This window comes from Pleurodeles waltl, chromosome 8, assembly GCF_031143425.1.
Source record: "Pleurodeles waltl isolate 20211129_DDA chromosome 8, aPleWal1.hap1.20221129, whole genome shotgun sequence".
Classification (NCBI taxonomy): Eukaryota; Metazoa; Chordata; class Amphibia; order Caudata; family Salamandridae; genus Pleurodeles; species Pleurodeles waltl.
The window spans coordinates 173,999,498-174,020,094 of record NC_090447.1 but is presented as its reverse complement, the minus strand read 5'-3'; the positions used below and the strand labels follow the sequence as shown (position 1 = coordinate 174,020,094).

Genomic DNA, 20,597 nt, shown 5'->3' with positions numbered 1-20,597 from the left:
GTATGTATTATCGTCTGCTTTTACTATGAGTAATCCATTAACTCATATCATCTAACACAGCCCAAGTCTTTTACTACAGGTACAATGGCATATTAAAAACATTAGTTGCAAAAACATCAGAGTACATTTTTTGAGCAGAAGATGCGATTGACATGCTGGCTTTACTAATTACCATGTACCCCCTTGCTGCTAAAACAAATGATCATAAACGCTAAGATATAATTTCCAAATACGAGTTTTTTGTGAAAACATTGTCAAAAGCTTTATTTTGATGCATGATTTAGAAACCTAGGAGAAGTGATTACATTAAAATGTATGTATTTATGTTTAGGTTTATAGCTCGGTATAACCCCATACCAGCCTCAGAGCGCTGACCAAGGCATTCTTCCCATCACAGGACAGAGCGTTTTAGAGCACCTTGCAACGCGTTCCAAAAATGACGATGTGAAAAACATTGAGTGGACCAATTCCAGAGAAATAGACAAAAGTAATTTCAGTAACTGTAGTGAAGGTAACAAAAGTAAGAGTCCTAAAACGCTGTACTTTGAGTTTAGGATAACAGGAGGAGAAATGGGAGCATTGACCTGAAACAATTAAACGAGTAGCATTAGGAACAGGGAGTAATCATTGAATAGAGTATAGCATGTTCACAAAGCTATGCAGTGGGTGGACGCAATAATTAGGAATATCGCTCTGATGATTGCTCCTAAACGATAGATTACTTTCGAATCCTGAGATATGAAAAGATGTTCAGGTCCAGGGACAGTAGTTGCTTTACAGAGTATAAACAATCGAAACGAGAAGGATGTCAGCAAAACACAACAGAGTGCACCAGTTGTAAACATGGAAAGTAGCTGCTAGAATGTAATTACGCTAGAATTATGGACTATAGTTAAATCATGAAGCTGGGCATCACCTAAGAAACAAAAGTTCACATAAGATAGGGTGAGTGGAGCAATAGAGGAATGAGAAAAACTAATAAAGAGAGCAGAAACAAGGAGGTTATTCGGTCACATGAAAATGTATCTCAATTAGCATATACTTTAAGGTGTGTGAAGGCACAGAATGAGCTGGCGTTCTCGATATGTGTCAGAAGAGAGCAATGGGTATCAAAAGCAGTTCACTAGTATGCTATCACTTGAGAATAGTTCTGTAGGTTTTTCCTTCCTGTGAGTCCTGCTTTCTTGCAGATAGGTTAGGACCAGGTTGTAGAAATAGGGGCCAGATATCATGATATTGGATTCTCAAAAAGTGGTCACAAATTTCGCACCAACGTTTGTGGGTTATAAGAGATTCTGCAAAAGAAGCTATGCACTATTAGGTCAGTTTGTAAAATGAAAATTCGTAAAAACCAACCTACCTCATCCATATTAAAAGATTATCAAATTGTAAAATCAGTTTAGTATATTAAAAAAGAGCCTTGTAGAAGTTTAAAATCCTCCGATTTAGCGAATGGCAAGATTTGCGACCATTCACTATACATCTGGCCATGATGCGTTTCACTTTCCGAGCAGCTTCTGGTTGTATGCTTTACCTAAAATGGATTTGCCCATAATCCTTATGTAATCTTAACTTATTTAACAGAGAAATGTGAAATAAAAATAGAATAAAAGGGACATTTCTTATAGATGTTACACAAAATACATATAGAAATGGAAAAATGTAATTTCAAGCTTAGAAAGCACGAGTAACACGAGACAATCATAATGGATTCAAAATGTACACACAATTGCAGTGTAAATAGTGCCATAATCATATGATTATTACCAGGGGTATCTTGTTTACTGTTCAGAACTGTGCAAAACCAATTTGCTCTTGTATTCCAAGATATGGCAAAATATTACAAATTAATATTTGTTTATAATTCAGTGAATGGCCTCAAAGTTGCACAATAATATGGAACATATATAATTCAGCGAATGGCCTCAAAGTTGCACAACAATATGGAACAATACCCAGAGCCAAATCGGTGCAATGTGTTTTGGAGTAGGGAGACTATATATAATTAGGTCCTAAAAATACAAAACTTCAGACTAGGGGCCTCCTGATGAGCTTGGCGGTCCATCGACCACCATGGCAGTGGTGGCGGATGGACCACCGTTGGGTTGACGGTTGGACCACCGTATTATGAGTCAAGCTGGCCTATGAAGCAAAGACTGCTGTGGTCCCACTGGCATAGCCAGGCTGCATAGACCTCCCCAGTCCCGACGCAGAACAGACAGGTCGGTGGAGCCTGTGTTCCCACCAGACACATTATGAGGTTGCACACTGCCAATGTGACCATGGAGGTTCACCACCACGTACTGCTGGTGGAAACAGACAGTATAAAGGGAGACATTCACTGCAGGCAGCCTCACAAGTCCAGTACCCCTTGGACCCCATCACACACATCTTGCCACTATTGTTGATCATCGATGGAGCACAAAATCCACGCCGCCATGGGGGCAACTGACTGTATGTGCACACACTTACCTGTTTCATTAACCATAACAACAGATCATTGCACCGTCAGCCACATCATATGGAGGTCACGCAATGGGCACCAAGTACATGTGCCAATGTGTACACATTCAGAATCATACATAAAGAAGGACACATTCACAATCACAATATGCCCCCTTTGGGAAGGTCATTCACACTGCAATGCAATACTACACAATAACACACGCCTGTCCATCTCAGGTACAGTGAAGGAACAGCAACACACCAACATCACATATACACATACAACTCACTCACATTCCGTACATGCCATGGACCGTACTCAGATTCAACATGCATATGTATGGATGGGGCATGGAACACAAACACCACTCCTAGTAAACAACCCTGCAATGGACACACACATCACACACACGCACACACACACTGCAACACAATGAAAGGACATTGGCATGCACAATATACAGAGAACAAGTATACAAAGATCACTGTTCAAATAATACATGCACAATAGAGATGGGACCAGCAGGTGCACTCAGGGAAAGAGGCTGAACTGAGACACACACATTGCAACTGCCTATAAAACTAATATTGCACAGGAACTGGCCTTTCAGGTATCTCTGGGACAAACAATACTAGACCCAAATGGCATGCCTATCTGCACATTATGGAAGTGCACGTTATCAAAGCACATACAACTCCAACTGCATAGGACATACATCTACAATAAGTAGCTGCAATGTACACATAACTGAATAGACACATACACAGTCAATTGCAAACAAAGGTAGCACAACTGATCACACCCAATGTCTGCACAAACAAAACTCAAGCTGACACACATCAGAGGAATACATCATCCATAGCAGGGGGACAAATCTAACACCATACATGCTCACATCGGACAACACAAGATCAAATTACAATAACAAACAGTAAACAATGCCATGACCCCACCATTGTATTAACATCCACATATCCATACAGTCAGCAAATACCCTTGTCTTGGGGGATTCCAGCATTGTCCACAAAGTCAGATTCTACAAACAACAGAAAAAGGATCAGCAAGCAGGCTGAAACACACACAACTGTAGGCAGACTACACAAGTTACACAGGAACAACACAAAGGTAGAAAAGGAATTGCAGGACAAACAAAATGAAAAAGACAACTATTTAAGTTTATTCCAAAAACGAATTCAAATAGTCCAAGGGCATTGGCCAGTCCATATATTTGTCTCTAATAGCAAAGTATTGTGCCAACACTTGACTCCTAACTGCCAGGTAACCTCCACAGGAAGGGGCATCAATTGGGCAGGTAGGCACCTCAGGGATCTTCCTTGAAGGGGGGGTGGTTGGATTTGGGAGGGTGGGTTGCTTTTGGGTTTGGGAGGCGTGGTCTGCTTTATGGGAGTGGCGGGCTTCTTCTTAAGGGGAGAGGTATGGGTGCTTGCAGGGAGGGCAGGCCTTAGAGGAGGAAGGGTGGGGCTGGGAGCTGTGTCGGAGCCTCTTGGGTTTGGGATGGTGGTAGAGGGAACAGGGAAAGGTCAGTATCCAACATAAAAACCTTCTTAGGAACATGGGGATGTTCATCTGAAGGGGTTTGGGATTTGAAGATTGAGGGAGTGGTTGTCTGCTATGTTGCTGTGGATGTTATAGGTGTTTTGCTTCTGGGAAGTATTCTTGTGTTTGGTTGGTGTCTGTTGGATGGGTGAGTGAGTGTGTTTGTGTGTCTTGGGGGTCCGAGAGGTGGTGCTGCTAGAGTGGTGGATGTGTGTGTATCTGTTTGGGTGGTGACTGTGGGTATGCTGGATGTGATGAATGTCTGTGTGTATTGTGGTATCTGCAGATATGGTGCTTGTGATGGATGTCTGAGGGTCTGTTGAGGTGGTGTCTGTGAGTATGCTGGATGTGGTGGGTGTGTCACTGACTGCTGGTGTGGTGCCTGTGGGTATGCATGATGTTGTGTCTGTAATGGTGGGGGTGTCTGGGGAAGTGATGACTTTTGTGTCTGTGGGTGGCTGTTGGTTGCCTGCATGCCAGTGTGCTTTGTGGTGCTTGTTTTTGTGTGTGCTGCTCTTCTGCACATCTGTCTGTGTGCTTTGGGTAAGTAGGGAAAGGGTGATTTGGATTGGGAAGAGGGAGTTGGAGGGGGACAGATTGTGGGGGAGGGGTGACTGACTGCCATCAGTGAGGAGGCCAGAGCCTGAAAAGATATCTGTGGGCCAGCAATTGCACTATGAATGTCTTCCAGGAATGCATTTCTTTGTTGTAACCAAGTTGCCAGTCCCTGGATGGCATTCACGATGGCTGACTGACGCTCAGAGATACTTCTCAGGATGTCATGAGCCTCCTTACTCAGGGCAGCAGAGGTAACAGGGGCTGGGGTGGAGGTGCATTTGGCAAAGGAGATGCCTACTCTCTTGGGTGAGTGGGCCTGCCCAACTGGGTTGGGAACAACAGGGGGTGGCGGACAAAGATGGTAGAGGGGGGATGTCCTGATGGGTCCTCCACCACTAAGGAGTCCCTACTGGGGGAAGAATCTGATGATGATGAGGATGTTCCGGTCTCCCCCATGGCACTCCCCTTGCCCTCCAGGCCACAGGGTCCCTCTTTGTCCATCGTGCCTTGATCCGAGGTCCGGTGGCCAGTTCTCCTCTTGGCTGTGTCCCATCTCCTTTGCTTACTGGTGCTCATGCTGCAAATATAAAGAGAAATAGGGTCATCACATGTCCATGATCACACTTGAACAACAGCTCTGATTAACAAACAATACCATGATATCAAGTAGGCCCCAGCAACAAACTCTACCTAAGTGGCCCATACCTGTGCCATAGCATATGTATGCATGCCATATGAACTGTCAACAGTTGCCCACAGGAAATTCAGGATCTCATGCAACTACAATTACATGGCTGAAGATGTGCAATCACAATAACCGTTCAACAAGTAGGAGACCCATCACCCACAAAGCTTTGCCCCATGGAGCAGACCTCAGTTATCTGTTGGCATACAATAGTAGGTCAATGCCAAATGCATTTCCACAGATCCCCACAAGGTCATGCACACATCTATTTGTCACATACATGAAGATTCAACAATAAGAAATGATGCTACAAAATCCTGCCATGTTTATGACAAAAGCACAATAGCTTGGAGAAGGTGACATGGAAATACTAATGTCTCACTGAAAACATATCACCAAATGATATTTGTCCCAATAGAATCATGGAGGTAGTATTAATGTTGCTCAGATAGTCCACACATGTGGCATGGAAATGTGCATTATGGCAGGGAGAGATGCCCCCTAAATCCACGACATGGCGAATCCCCAATCCCCAGGATAACCACCACTAGTGTCTGGCACCCCTTACAATGACATACTCTGAGTGCATCAATACATGGCATTAGTCCCTTGGATGTTGGAGAGGCCCTGAGATTTGCAAGTACTTGTAGAAGGCCTTCAACATGTTGCCCAGTTGGAAGCTGTTAGACTTTTCATCCTTGGTGTGTTCTCCCTTAACGTTTTGCCTCTGTTTCCCAAACTGGGAATGTGTGCTGAACTCAGTTTTTGCTGTTTATGTTACTCTGGACACTTTACCACTGCTAACCAGTGCTAAAGTGGAAGTGCTCCTATACAAAATGTGTATGTAATTGGATCATCAATGATGGCATATTTGATTTGCTAGTAAGTCCCTAGTACAGTGCACTGTAGGTGCCCAGAGCTTGTAAATCAAATGCTACTAGTGGGCCTGCAGTACTGGTTGTGCCACCCACATTACTACCTCTGTAATCATGTCTCAGACCTGCCACTGCAGTGTCTGTGTGTGCAGTTTTTAACTGTAAATTTGACTTGGCAAGTGTACCCACTTGCCAGGCCTAAACCTTCCATTTTCTTACATGTAAGACACCCCTAAGGTAGGTCCTAGGTAGCCCCAAGGGCAGGGTGCAGTGTATGGTTAAGGTAGGACATATAGTAATGTGTTTTATATGTCCTGACAGTGAAATATTGCTAAATTCTTTTTTCACTGTTGCAAGGCCTGTCCCTCTCATAGGTTAACATGGGGGCTACCTTTAAATATGATTAAAGTGTAGGTTCCCTTTGGGAGTGGATGGACATGTGGAGTTTGGGGTCACCAAGCTCACATTTTAAGAATACAACTTTTAGTAATGTTGATTTTGAGATTGTGTGTTTGAAAATGCCACTTTTAGAAAGTGGGCATTTTCTTCCTTAAACCATTTCTGTGACTCTGCCAGTTTGTGGATTCCCTGTTTGGGTCAGTTTGACAGTTGGACTGGTTGCACCTCTCACTAGACAGTGACACAAAGGGAGCTGGGGTGTAGTCTGCATTTCCTGATGAGCCATCTGTGCTAGGAGAGAGGGGAGGAGTGGTCACTCACACATGAAAGGGCTATACCTGCCCTCACACAATGCAGTCTCCAACCCCCTGGGTGTGTCTGGGGCTTGGTCTGGGCAATCCAAATTTTCACAAACAAGAGAGACTTTTATTTGAAGTAGGCATACTTCAAAGGGCAAAATAGGTATAAGAAGGGCACCCAAAACCACAGACTTCAGAACACTTCTGAAAACCAAGAGGAACCTCTGCATGGAGAAGAGCTGAAGAGCTGAGGAAGAAGAGCTGCCCTGCCAGTGACTGTGCTTTGTGGAGCCCTCCTGCAGTTTACTACTTCTGCCTGTGCTAGAGGACTAAGACTGGACTTTGTGTTGCCTTCCTTCTTGTGAGGAACTTTCCAAGGGCTTCATTTAGAGCTTGCCTCCTGTTGTTCGAAGTCTTAGGGACAGCAAAGGCTTCTCTCTGCCAGCACCTGGAGTCTCTGGAGAGACTCCTACTCTGTCAAATGGTGCCCATCCAGTTCCTGGGACCCTGAAAGGAGAAGCTGGCAGCCCAAGAGTGAGAAATCCACGCACCGACCGCCATGCGGGGAAAAGATTGACGCAACTCCGATCTGCAGCTGAAAAATCAACACGCCGCTGGATTCGCAGCTGAAAATCGATGCTTGCCTTGCCTTGCCAGCAAAGTGATTGGAAGATCGTCACCTGGAGCTGGGGAAACGACGCGCAGCATTGCTGACAGAGGCTGGTGAGATCACAACCCACGCTGCGTGGTTTTCGGATCATCATGCGGCTGGATTTCCGACGCAAACACCGTTGTGCGTGTAAAAACGACGCAAGGCCTGCCTGGACCCGAGAGTGCTGACCAGATCGACGCATCGCTCTCCTGTGGAGAGAAGAAACAATGCACGCTGACCCGGCTAACGGAGTAACAATATGAGGTCTCGCTTGTGAGTGATATCGATGCATCGCAGGCCCTTTTTAGCGCACACTCGCCCGTGTGAGGTTATTTTTAACTCACCCAAAGTACATTTTCATGCTAACAGCATTAGCGTTGTGTTTAAAATTACATCAAGACTCTTTTTGGTTTTTAATTGATAACTTGACTTGTGTATTGTGGATTGTTGTCGTTTTGGTGATAAATATTTTCTATTTTTCTAAACCTGTGTTGTGTCATTTTGTAGTGTTTTCATTGAATTACTGTGTGTGTTGTTACAAATACTTTACACTTAGCACTCTGAAGTTAAGCTTACTGCTCGTGCCAAGCTACCAAGGAGGTGAGCGAGGGGTCAGCTGAGGGTGATTCTCTTTTACCCTGACTAAAGTGAGGGTCCTTGTTTGGACAGGGGGTAACCTGAATGCCAACCAAAGACCCCATTTCTAACAGAAGCTACATCATTGTCTCCATTATCCACATGCAGACCCAGATGTCTGTCTGTGGATGAATGCTTGTACCTAAACACAAGTGATTCCAACATAACTGCAAGTCGCTCCATGATGCTGGCCAACAGTCAGGGCACAAACCATACACATTACACATGTGCAGTGCACTTTTACACATTATGCCACATCAAGGGCATAGATATTCACATTGTGGCTCTAAACTCTAGGCCTACCTGTCATGTCCCTCATTGCTACTGCAGTTGTACGTGCCAAATGACATGCTATGATGGGTGAGGGTATCTGTCAGCCAATAAACAGTGGTGACGCAGTCCTTGTCTGTGGCACAACATGAAATTTACCCCCATTGTAAATGTCCAATTCCAAAAACAGTTTACCATGCAGATATATGTGAGGGAATACAAACATCATCTAATAAACATGGTCTACCAAGCATGAAACAGCAGCTTACAAATGTTTTTTAAAAGAGAAAGGGACACATGCTGACATGTAGGCACAAGAAATGTTGGCAACAGTGATGGCACATAAATCATGTCAATGGACGTTCCCCACTCACCAAGAAAATGTACTGGCCTATAGCTGCACCCAAAGAACAATGAAGCTCTGTCACATGTATGTTGGGCATCTTCACATTACAGACTGCAATGAGGTATCAGCACTTATCATACACTGAAGACAACTAGCCTCTGGGTGGCAGATGCATATGTACATATCTACCCAGAAACATGGCTGAGGACAGTTATCCGTCACCTACTTACCTTTGGCCTGTAACATTCAGGAGTAGTTGTCTGTTGCATAGAAATTACACACAAATTAACAAATAGTAGCTGTGTGATCAATGTACACAGCCAATGTCATCATGCAAGTGGTTTGTGGAGTCTACCAAGACATGTCATTGGTCCTTGGGCCAATAGGCAAGGAATATCAGTATGCATCACATGCCATGTCTACACAAACAATCGCTCATCTTCCAGGTGACACATGGCTCATCCCTAATTGTCAGGGGGAGCTGTCAGAACATAAGCAATATGACAGGCAGTAATATGCCCTGTACTCACCCCCTTGTGGCTGCTGTGCTGTCCTGAAATGCCCATCAAGCTCCGAATATGCCACTACCAGAATGCGGACCATTAGGGGGTCATGATCTAATCGGTTAATCGTCCGGGCCCAGCATCTCACGTCCTCCCAACTCTTCCACCAGTGGACGCTCTACCAACTGTGGACCCCCAGGGTGATGGCTCCCCATAATCCCTTCTGATGGGCGTTTTGACCTGCATGGATGCAAAAGACAAATCAAGAGATCTTGATCACAAGTTTCATCTCAAATGTTTGAGTCACATACATGTCAGTAACATCAAGCTAGGGTTTTCCTGTTTGTCAATACTCCCCAAGTGTTAAACATACAAGCCAATAAGTACAGGGACATGACTACAGACATATATGTTTCCATCTTCAGACTGCCCCACTACCCTGCTCAGGTAGTACAATGACTAAGCAAGCTTACTGAAAGGTTGCTCTAGCAACCTGACTGTGATGGGACCACTATGAAACACTTCACACCTATGTGGCTTCTGAAGGGTAAACACCTTAGGCATGAATGGCCAAAACATTCACACTCTTTGAGAATGACTCTCTGCATACAGTCCCTACAGGCAACTGCCAGAGTACAAACTCAAGCATTACACATGAGTAACTATGAAGGGACTGGCATGGTGGGTACAGAAAATGTCTTCCCTGTCCATGTGTGGACATGTGCCATAACAAATGCAGGCTCATGCCAATTCAGGGGGTGGTGTCCTGTGCTATGTACCTGTACCACAGAATAGTCCTTTGGACATATGTGCCCATTCTAAGGATGTGGCATCCAACAAACCAAGGCATGCGTTGTACAGTTTCTGCTATGTGACCAAGCTACAAAGTCACATTTGATGGTCTCCCAGGAATCAACACACTTGCTGCACTACAATGTAGACTAGCACCCATACAGGGAGATACATGTGACATGCCTTGGTCTTTGCAGGCTGAGCTGACAGAACCTACATGACAATCCATTCCCATCACTTCCATGCATGACAGTACATCATGTAGCCAACAGCTATTTGGCATGTGGTGTGTGTGACAACATGAAGGGTAGGGTGACTGATGGTATGTTTTCCAAACGACAGTTTAGCAAGGGCAGATGTGTTCAGAAATCTCTGTGGCACTGTCACAGGCGCACAGTAATGGAGATTCGTAGGTGGTAATTCATATATATATATATATATATATATATATATATATATATATATATATATATATATATACTGTATATATATGATTTTTATTGAAGTTTTTGTTGTCTGCTAAATAAAAGTTCTATAGTTACTTTCTTGCTCTTTGGGTATTCCTTTTTTTTCTTTCTCTGTTTTCTTTCTTATCCATTTTCTCCTGGGATCTTTATCTTTTCCTTTCTTCTTTTCACAGGAGATTACTCAGGAGGCGCAGGGGGAGACAAAAGCAAACACAGATGAGGGTTGGTGAAGAGGTAAGTATTGCCACTGTTTTCTTTCCTTCTTTTTCTTTCCCTTGTCTTTCTTTTTTTCTGTCTATGTCCCTTCTCTACTACCTTGCTTTTCCCTTTTAGGTATCCTTTCTGTTTTTCTTTTGCTTGCTGGTCTTGCCGTCTTTCCCTGTCTGTACTTAATATTATTTTTCTCTTTTTTTTTTCTTGAGTTTCTTTCCCATTTCTGCCTTTTCTTTGTTCACTTAATTTTGAACCAAATAAATGAATGCTCTTTTCCTCCTTTTTCACTTTTCTTTCCTTTGATGTCCTGCCCGTTTGTTCTATACCACATTTATAACAACCGTGCAAATAAACTTAACTCTGATTAAGCTACCCGAAAGAAAAAAACAAAAAGAAAAAAATAAATCATAACATGCTCATGTTGTACATTATCCGTGCTGCCATAATTTCCAGGAGAAATCACTCAGTTTTCCTTCCCGGTGAACAGAACAAAAACATCAGCAGCGGTAACACCCAAAACAAACAAATGACACATAAATACAAAACCATTTAGGTGATTTTTCCTCCCTCCTCCCACCAGTCCCGATTTGCTGCTCCCTCGCATCCTGTTTATAGGACCATACCTGATGAGGTCATGCTCTCCCTAAAGCTTGGCCGGTCAGTATGGCTCGTCACCTCCTCGTCATTCCACTGGCTTTTGGGCAGTTTGTCGGACTGCTGTTTCTGTTGTCCCCTCGGTTGTGATCCGTTCGATGTGGGAAGCAATTCCCGAGCGCCCGCTGGCCTCCTGGTGACCTTCCTTTCCCCTTTAAACACCCCGCCGTCGTTCACAGCTGACTTTTGATTGGATGCGAGGAGTTGTACATCCGGGTCATGTGCTCCAGCCGTGATGATGCTCCCAGGGAACTGCTGGGCCGGTTCTCTGATAGCCAGCCCGGCACATTCACTCTCCCTTGACAGTGGCTGTTGGAGCCATTTGCTAGAAGGATATCTGGACAGGTAGTCTGCGTTGGAGAGAAGGGAGCCAGGTGAATGCTGTATCTGGAAGGAGAAAGGTTGGCGTGATAAAAGCCACTGGAGGACCCATTCGTTGGTATCCTTCTGGCGTGCCAACCACATTAAAGGGGCGTGATCAGTGAATAATGTGAATGGACAACCGGTTAAAAAATATTGCAAGGATTCAACAGCCCATTTCATCGTGAGACATTCCTTCTCAAGGGTTGGATACCGTAGTTCACGGGGTATAAGACTATAGGATGAAAAAGTAAATTTTCATCTTTTTGTGAGAGAACTGCTCCTAACCCTTGATTGGAGGCATCCGTTTGAACCTGAAAGGGTTTTTGGAAATTGTTGCAACACAGTTCAGGTTCAGTTGTCAGGAGATGTTTCAGGTGCTCAAAACTGTTTTTCTCAGTCTCAGTGAGATTAGTGATTTGATTGGGCTTATTCTTGCCTAGTAGGGCAGTGAGTGGGGCTGCTATCTCTGAGAAGTGAGGAATGAATCACTGGTAATATCCCACCATTCCTAAAAAAGCCCTGATATTGTTTTTCCGGCGCGGAAGAGGTATTTGTGTGATGGCGTATACTTTTACTATCTGGGGTTTCACCAGTCCGTGTCCTATCACATACCATAGGTAATTAATATTATCATATCATACTCTACATTTCTCGGGGTTTGCAGTGAGGCCTGCTTCCCTAAGAGCGTATAAAACACTAGTTAGGTGGGTGGTATGTTCCTTCCATGTTGTACTGTAGATAACAATGTCAGCTAAGTAATCAGCTGCCTAGTCCTGAAACGGACGTAGCACTCTATTGATTAGTCGTTGAAAAGTAGAGGTTGCACCATGTAACGCAAAAGGGAGAACAGTAAATTGGTAGAGTCCCGAAGGAGTGGCGAACGCTGTTTTTTCTTTATCTTCTTCTTTCAGAGGGATCTGCCATTAACCTTTAGTTAGATCTAGGGTTGTCATATATTTGGCCTTCCCTAACCGTTCAAGTAAATCATCAATTCTAGGCATTGGATATGTGTCAAAGTGGGACATGGTATTCAATTACCTAAAGTGAATACAAAATCTAATACTCCAGTCGGGTTTTGGTACTAAGACTATGGGAGAGCACCAGGGACTGGTAGAAGGTTCAATAACTCCAGCCTGTAACATTTCTATCACTTCCTGTTCTACTACTTCCTGTCTGGTTTCCAGTATTCTATATGGCCTCTGTCGGGATACTCTGTCACCTATTGTTCTGATATGGCGTTGTATTAAGTGGGTTCTTCCTGGTTATTTTTTTAAATACATTGAGGTTAGCACTCACAAAAGCGGATACTTCGGAACATTGTTCGGGTGAGAGGGAACCACTAAGCTGGGACATAAGTGTTTCTCTCTGTTCTATTGTTTTTGTGGGATATAGAGGTTTATCGCCTTCACCACCAGTAGAAATATACATATTAATGAGGGGTTCATCTGTATCATGCCATATCTTTAGAAGGTTGATGTGGTATATTTGCTCTTTACCTGACCCGTGAGATATTTCAATTCTGTAGGTTACGGGAGTGACCTGTTCCAGGACAGTATAGGGTCCCTGCCAATGGGCAAGTAGTTTGTTCTCTGTAGTGGGTAATAGCACTAACACTTTTTGACCTACTGCTAATGTTAAGTGTCTGCTGTGGGAATCATAATAGGCTTTTTGTTTTCCTTCGAGCTTCCTTCAAACACTTATGGGCTTCTTCCCAAACAGTGTGTAAGGTTTCTTTTAAGTCCTTTGTGTATGTTAGAAAATCTTTGATTTCCTCATCAGTCTCTTCCCACTGTTCCCCTAACACGTCTAATAGAGTACGGGGTTGTCTACCAAAAAGAAGCTCAAAAGGACTGTGTCCTGTGGACGACTGTACATGGGTTCGCAAAGTATATAGAACAAGGGGTAATTTATTTTCCCAGTTTTTCCCTGAGTCGTTAATGATCTTGCACAGAAGGTTCTTAATAGTTTTATTATAGCGTTCCACAAGATCATCGGTCTGAGGATGATAGACTGAGGTCCTGATCTGTTTTACCCCCCTGATGCTTGACATACTTCAGACATCAATCTGGACATAAAAAGAGTCCCCTGGTCTGTAAGGATCTCTTTGGGGAATCCTACTCTAGAAATAAACTCTATCATAGCTTGGGCTATTGTCTTCGTGGTCATACTGGCTAATGAAATGGCTTCGGGATACCAGGTAGCATAATCAACTAGGAATAGGAGGTATTGGTGACCCTTTATTGATGGAATTTAGGGACCAACCAAATCCATGCCGACCCTTGTAAAGGGAACTTCTATTGTGGGCAGAGGATATAGGGGAACTTTGGGATCAGTGGAGGGGTTTATTAATTGGCATTTGGGACAGGTCTGGCAGTGTTTCCTAATATCGCCATATACGCCTGGCCAATAGAATCGTTTGGTTATAGCCTCCTCGGTTTTCTCCCGCCCTAGATGCCCTTCACCATTATCCCCATGGGCCAGGTGGAGCACTTGTTCTCGATAGCCCTGAGGAACCACCAACTGAGGGTCACGGCTAGTGGAGTCAGGACAGACTCTATACAATAAATCATTAGTAACTTGGAAAGTTGGACCTACTGAGTGAGTATTGGACGTTAAGGCTATATGCCACACATTCTTCAAGGTTGGGTCTTCTCTTTGAGACTGCCGAAAGTATCAGGCAATGGACATTATGGTCTTCGGGGAATCTTGTACAGTTGCTATATTTTTAGTATGATCATCTTGATATAATCGTTTTTTGCTCTCGTTTTTGTGATTTAGTGAGTAACGTTTTTATACTGCTTTCTGCAATATTTGAGGTTACAAAGGGAGCTTCTGTCCACCAGGACTCAACAAGGTTTTTCTGATTCAATCTGTCCAATAGTTCAGGGAAGGCCTCATAGTCAGTCCCTATAATAAGATCTTCCCCTAAATTGGGAATCACCCCTACGGAGAGATATTCTTCTGTTCCCCTCCAATTTATCTCTATGCTGGTGACAGGGTAGGTCTTCTTTTCTCCGTGTACACAAGTGATTAATACTTGGGTATTTGGATCCCATTGATCGGGACGTACATATTTTTGGTTCACTACACTTTAACTACACCCAGAGTCAATAAGGATGATCCTCTCTTCTTTATTCACCCTCATAGTGGTAGTATATCTTGTTATAATGTGTTCTAACCACAAGAGCCATCCTTTCGCTATTCCTATTTCCATTGGTTCTTCCTGCTCTTTTTTTTTAGAGGACAATGTCCGGCTACTTGGCCCCACTCAGCACAATGGAAGCACTGTGGTCCCATTGTGAAATCTTTGGAGGGATAACGTGGGCTACTGGCCTTTTCCATGCTAGACCCTGGTAAAGCTTTTGTTAGGAGTGGTGTGGGATTAGGACCATGGGTGGCTATGGTCGTGGATTTTGCATGGGAGCTTTTAAACTCAGGGGCTCGGTGCAAGGCACAGGCGAGTTCAATAGCGGTGCTGTTATTGAGGTCAGGATGTTGTCAGATCCAGTTTCATGTAGAGGGGGCAGGGCCTCTAGATATTGTTCTAGTACCACAGTTTCAAACATGTAATCTTTGGAAGTTTCTGTGGGATTTATTCATTTTCCTGCCGCATATTGTACTCTACAATAAAGGGTACGAGGATTCTCATGGGGTGCCCATTTTGTTTGTCGGAACTGAACTCGATAGCTCTCTTGATCCATTCCTACTCATTCAAGTAAGGCTTTCTTGAATTCTGTATATGGAGTGACACCTCTGGGATTTACTGCCTGGTAGGCAGCCTGCAAGTTCCCCGTTAGTAAAGGTGCTATGTACTGACCCCACCTCTCTGTTGGCCAATTCACAGAACTAGGAACCTGTCAAAATTAGTAAAGAAAGAATCAAGGTCTTCGTTGTCCTGATATTTTTGGAGGACACTACTGGGGACATTGGGGTGTACCTTACTACTTGCTATGATCTCGGTTAACTTCCAGATAGCGGTTTCATGAACCAGTTGGTTATTGGCGATAGTTGTTGTTAGAAATGGGGTTTTTGGTTGGCAGTCAGGTTGCCCTCTGTCCAAGCAGGAACCCTCACTCTAGTCAGGGTAAGTCACACACAATCCAAAATCAGCCTGTGCTCACCCTCCGGTAGCTTGGCACGAGCAGTCAGGCTTAACTTAGAAGGCAATGTGTAAAGCATTTGTGCAATAAATCATACAACACCATAGCATAACACCACAAAAATACACCACACAGTGTTTAGAAAAATATATAATATTTATCTGGGTATCTTCAGGTCAAAACGATCAAAGTTGCAATACGAATTTGTAAAGATATCACTGAAAAGTGATAGAAAGTGTCTTAAGTCTTTAGAAAATAAACAAAGTCTCTTTCAAACACAAAGTACCTGGTTTCTGGTGGAAAATCCCCTCAGAGGGCCACAGGAGAAGAGGTGCGTGGAAAACTGGTGTGTGCGTTGATTTCTCCTCAGCACACATTGACTTGCGTCATTATTTTCCACGCGGGGAGTCGGGCGTCGTTTTCCGGCGCGCGGACAGTCTCTTACTGTGGTTTGCGGGGAGTACCAGATGTCCCGGTTCTGTGCGTGGATTTTCCTGCTTGTTTTCCGGCTGCGCGTCGTTCTGCGGGGCTGCGCGTCGAAGTTTCGATCTCACGGCAGGCGTCGCGTCGATTTCTCCTGTGGAGTCGGGCGGCGTTGTCCTTGCGAGGCCGTGCGTCAAAGTTTTGATCTCACGGCAGGCGTCGCGTCGATTTCTTCTGCGGAGTCAGGCGGCGTTGTCCTTGCGAGCCCATGCGTCAAAGTTTCGATCTCACGGCAGGCGTCGCGTCGATTTCTCCTGCGGAGTCGGGCAGCGTTGTCCTTGCGAGGCCGTGCGTCACAGTTTTGATCTCACGGCAGGCGTCGCGTTGATTTCTCCCGGGAAGTCGGGCGGCGTTGTCCTTGCGAGGCCGTGCGTCAAAGTTTCGGTCGTCCCGAAGACGTCGCGTCGATCAGCGTCGGTGTGCGGCGTTTTTCTTGCCGCGGAACAAGCTGTGCGTCGAAAAGTTCGGCGCACGGAGCGTCCAAGAGGAAGAGAGAAGTCTTTTTGGTCCTGAGACTTCAGGGAACAGGAGGCAAGCTCTATCCAAGCCCTTGGAGAGCACTTTTACAGCCAGACAAGAGTTCAGCAAGGCAGCAGGCCAACAGCAAGGCAGCAGTCCTTTGTAGAAAAACAGACAGGTGAGTCCTTTGAGCAGCCAGGCAGTTCTTCTTGGCAGGATGTAGTTTCTGGTTCAGGTTTCTTCTCCAGCAAGTGTCTGATGAGGTAGGGCAGAGGCCCTGTTTTATACTAAGTTGTGCCTTTGAAGTGGGGGTGACTTCAAAGAGTCTCTAAGAAATGCACCAAGCCCCCTTTCAGTTCAATCCTGTCTGCCAGAGTCCCAGTAGGGGGTGTGGCAGTCCTTTGTGAGGGCAGGCCCTCCACCCTCCCAGCCCAGGAGGACCCATTCAAAATGCAGATGTATGCAAGTGAGGCTGAGTACCCTGTGTTTGGGGTGTGTCTGAGTGAATGCACAAGGAGCTGTCAACTAAACCTAGCCAGACGTGGGTTGAAGGGCACAAAAAGATTTTAGTGCAAAGAAATGCTCACTTTCTAAAAGTGGCATTTCTAGAATAGTAATATTAAATCCGACTTCACCAGTCAGCAGGACTTTATATTACCATTCTGGCCATACTAAATATGACCTTCCTGCTCCTTTCAGATCAGCAGCTGCCACTTCAACAGTGTATGAGGGCAGCCCCAATGTTAGCCTATGAAGGGAGCAGGCCTCACAGTAGTGTAAAAACGAATTTAGGAGTTTTACACTACCAGGACATATAACTACACCAGTACATGTCCTGCCTTTTACCTACACAGCACCCTGCTCTAGGGGTTACCTAGGGCACACACTAGGGATGACTTATATGTAGAAAAAGGGGAGTTCTAGGCTTGGCAAGTACTTTTAAATGCCAAGTCGAAGTGGCAGTGAAACTGCACACACAGGCCTTGCAATGGCAGGCCTGAGACAAGGTTAATGGGCTACTGAGGTGGGTGGCACAACCAGTGCTGCGGCCCACTAGTAGCATTTAATCTACATGCCCTAGGCACATGTAGTGCACTCTACTAGGGACTTACAAGTAAATTAAATAGTCAATCATGGATAAACCAATCATTAGTACAATTTACACAGAGAGCATATGCACTTTAGCACTGGTTAGCAGTGGTAAAGTGCCCAGAGGTCAAAAGCCAACAACAAAAGGTCAGAAAAAATAGGAGGAAGGAGGCAAAAAGTTTGGGGATGTCCCTGTCAAAAAGCCAGGTCCAACATGACCCCCTACCAGCCTAAAGCCAGGGGAGAACAATCACTATCCTGATGTACTTCCCTGTTTGAGGCGACAGAACAAGGACCCAGGCCCACAACAGCAGGGGCATGCTCCAGTTCTTCGCCTTCCTGACTCCAATTGGATCCCTCTGTCCATACTCTCAGGGCCCACTAAGCCAACCCATGGGGAACCTTTCTCCTTACCTGCGGATCCCATCTGTGCAGCACCTAACCTTACTTTGCTCACAGATGTATCCCAGGAGCAGGATAGTACCACCATGACCAACACAGTGGTGTTGCCCACTCTACCCCCGGGGTGAGACACTTGTCCCCTTCCCAGGGATAACTCTGTCCACCCAGACAGCAAGCCACAGTGATTACTGACAGCTGCCCCAGGCCTCTCAAAGCTCTCCACCCACTGTGGCTGTGGAGAGTGGGGGGCGGTAGCCCCAGGTGCTGGGCACCTTTTAACCACTCTCCCCTCCACCAGGTCAGGGATGACAGCCTGAACCTGGTCCTCCCCTCTGGGGCTCTGTACCCTCCCTCCTGGAGCGGTACCCCCAGAGTCCAACATGTTCAGGGTGCTTACAGAAGTCGCCCTGTACCATTCCTCCACCAGTGCAGGGCTGTTAACCTGCAACTGGCCCTCCAACCTGGGGTCTGTACCTTCAGGTTGGACTAGGGCCCGGGGTGAGGCTTCCCTCCCCCTGCCCTCCCTTCTGGGGTCCAGTACCCTCCAACTAGGAGTGGCCTCCTCAGAAGACAACATGGTAGGGGCACTGTTATCAGTAGCCCCTCCCTCCGGGTCCGGGGGGACACCCTGAACTTGGTCTTCCAGCCCAGGGTCTGTACCCTCAGACTGGATCACCGCCTGGCAAACCTGGACTTCCTGGGAGGCACACCTACCCCCCACCAGGTCAGAGTTTAACCTCTGCACCTGACCGTTCAACTCAGAGTCACCACCCTGAAGCTGAACAATTGCCTGGCACACCAGGACTTCCTGGAGGGCACACTGACCCTCCACCAGGTCAGAGTTTAACCTCTGAACTTGGCCATTCAACTCAGAGTCACCACCCTGAAGTTGAAAAATTGCCTGGCGCACCAGGACTTTCTGGGAGGCACACCTACCTCCCACCAGGTCAGAGTTTAACCTCTGAGCCTGGTTCCCCAACCCAGGGTCACCACCCTGAGGTTGGGCAATTGCCTGGCACGCCAGGACTTTCTGGGGGGCACACCTACCCCCCACCAGGTCAGAGTTTAACCTCTGAACCTGGGTATCCAACCCAGAGCCACCACCCTGAGGTTGAACAATTGCCTGGCACGCCAGGACTTTCTGGGGGGCACACCTACCCCCCACCAGGTCAGAGTTTAACCTCTGAACCCGGTTATCCAAACCAGAGTCAGCACTCTGAGGTTGGACAACTGCCTGGTACACCAGGACTTTCTGGGGGACACACCTACCCCCAACAGGTCAGAGGTTAACCTCTGAACCTGGTTCTCCAACCCAGGGTCACCACCGTGAGGTTGAACACTTGCCTGGCACGCCAGGACTTTCTGGGGGGCACACCTACCCCCCACCAGGTCAGAGTTTAACCTCTGAACCCGGTTATCCAACCCAGAGTCAACACCCTGAGGTTGGGCAATTGCCTGGCACGCCAGGACTTCCTGGGGGGCACACCTACCCCCCACCAGGTCAGAGTTTAACCTCTGAACCTGGTCATCCAACCCAGAGTCAACACCCTGAGGTTGGACAATTGCCTGGCACAGCAGGACTTCTTGGGAGACACACTTACCTCCCACCAGGTCAGAGTTTAACCTCTGAACCTGGGTATCCAACCCAGAGTCACCACCCTGAGGTTGAACAATTGCCTGGCACGCCAGGACTTTCTGGGGGGCACACCTACCCCCCACCAGGTCAGAGTTTAACCCCTGAACCTGGTTAGCCAACCCAGAGTCACCACCCTGAGGTTGGGCAATTGCCTGGCACGCCAGGACTTCCTGGGGGGCACTCTCACCCCCCACAAGGGACACACCGTCCCCAAGGGCCACACAAGAGTCTGGTTGGCGCAGGTCTCCCGACCTCTGCCCATCCGGCAGAATCTGGGTTTCCCCCAAACCAGAAACGGTTTCACCTGGGTCATTCCTGGGGGGCTCGGCTCTCAGAGCTGTCCCCTGACTCTCAAGGTCCTCCACTGGGGTCTGCAACCCCCTCTCCACCCTATGTCTGGACTTCTGAACCCCCTCACTAGGAGGGGTACTGCCAGACACCAGAACTGTTGGGATGCTGGCTACAGTCCCCCCCCCAAGTTCTTCTGACACTGCGGGGCTTCCCTCAAAAGGTGGCCCTACGGTACAGGCTAGGCTTCCCTCCCGGTGTTCCCTCATGGAACCCTCTAGGACCTGGGACCTACCTGGGACACTACAATCCTTTCCCACCTCACTCGGTTGGGAACCACCTAGACCACTCCCTTCGGGAGCACCCCTAAATGCCTCTTCAGACTCTCTGGTACTCACCCAGAAGTCTGCCTCCATTGTAAGTTC

The 20,597-nt window shown here is 46.3% G+C and overlaps 1 long non-coding RNA gene across 2 annotated transcripts in view; it reads left to right on the top strand.

The window, feature by feature from the left end:
* Positions 1-20,597, top strand: part of LOC138249853 (uncharacterized) — a 128,373-nt gene that overhangs the window by 17,558 nt on the left and 90,218 nt on the right. For both annotated transcript variants that reach the window (XR_011194851.1, XR_011194852.1), the window contains exon 2: positions 10,659-10,719. This is a non-coding gene — a long non-coding RNA (uncharacterized lncRNA). The remainder of the gene's footprint in view (positions 1-10,658; positions 10,720-20,597) is intronic.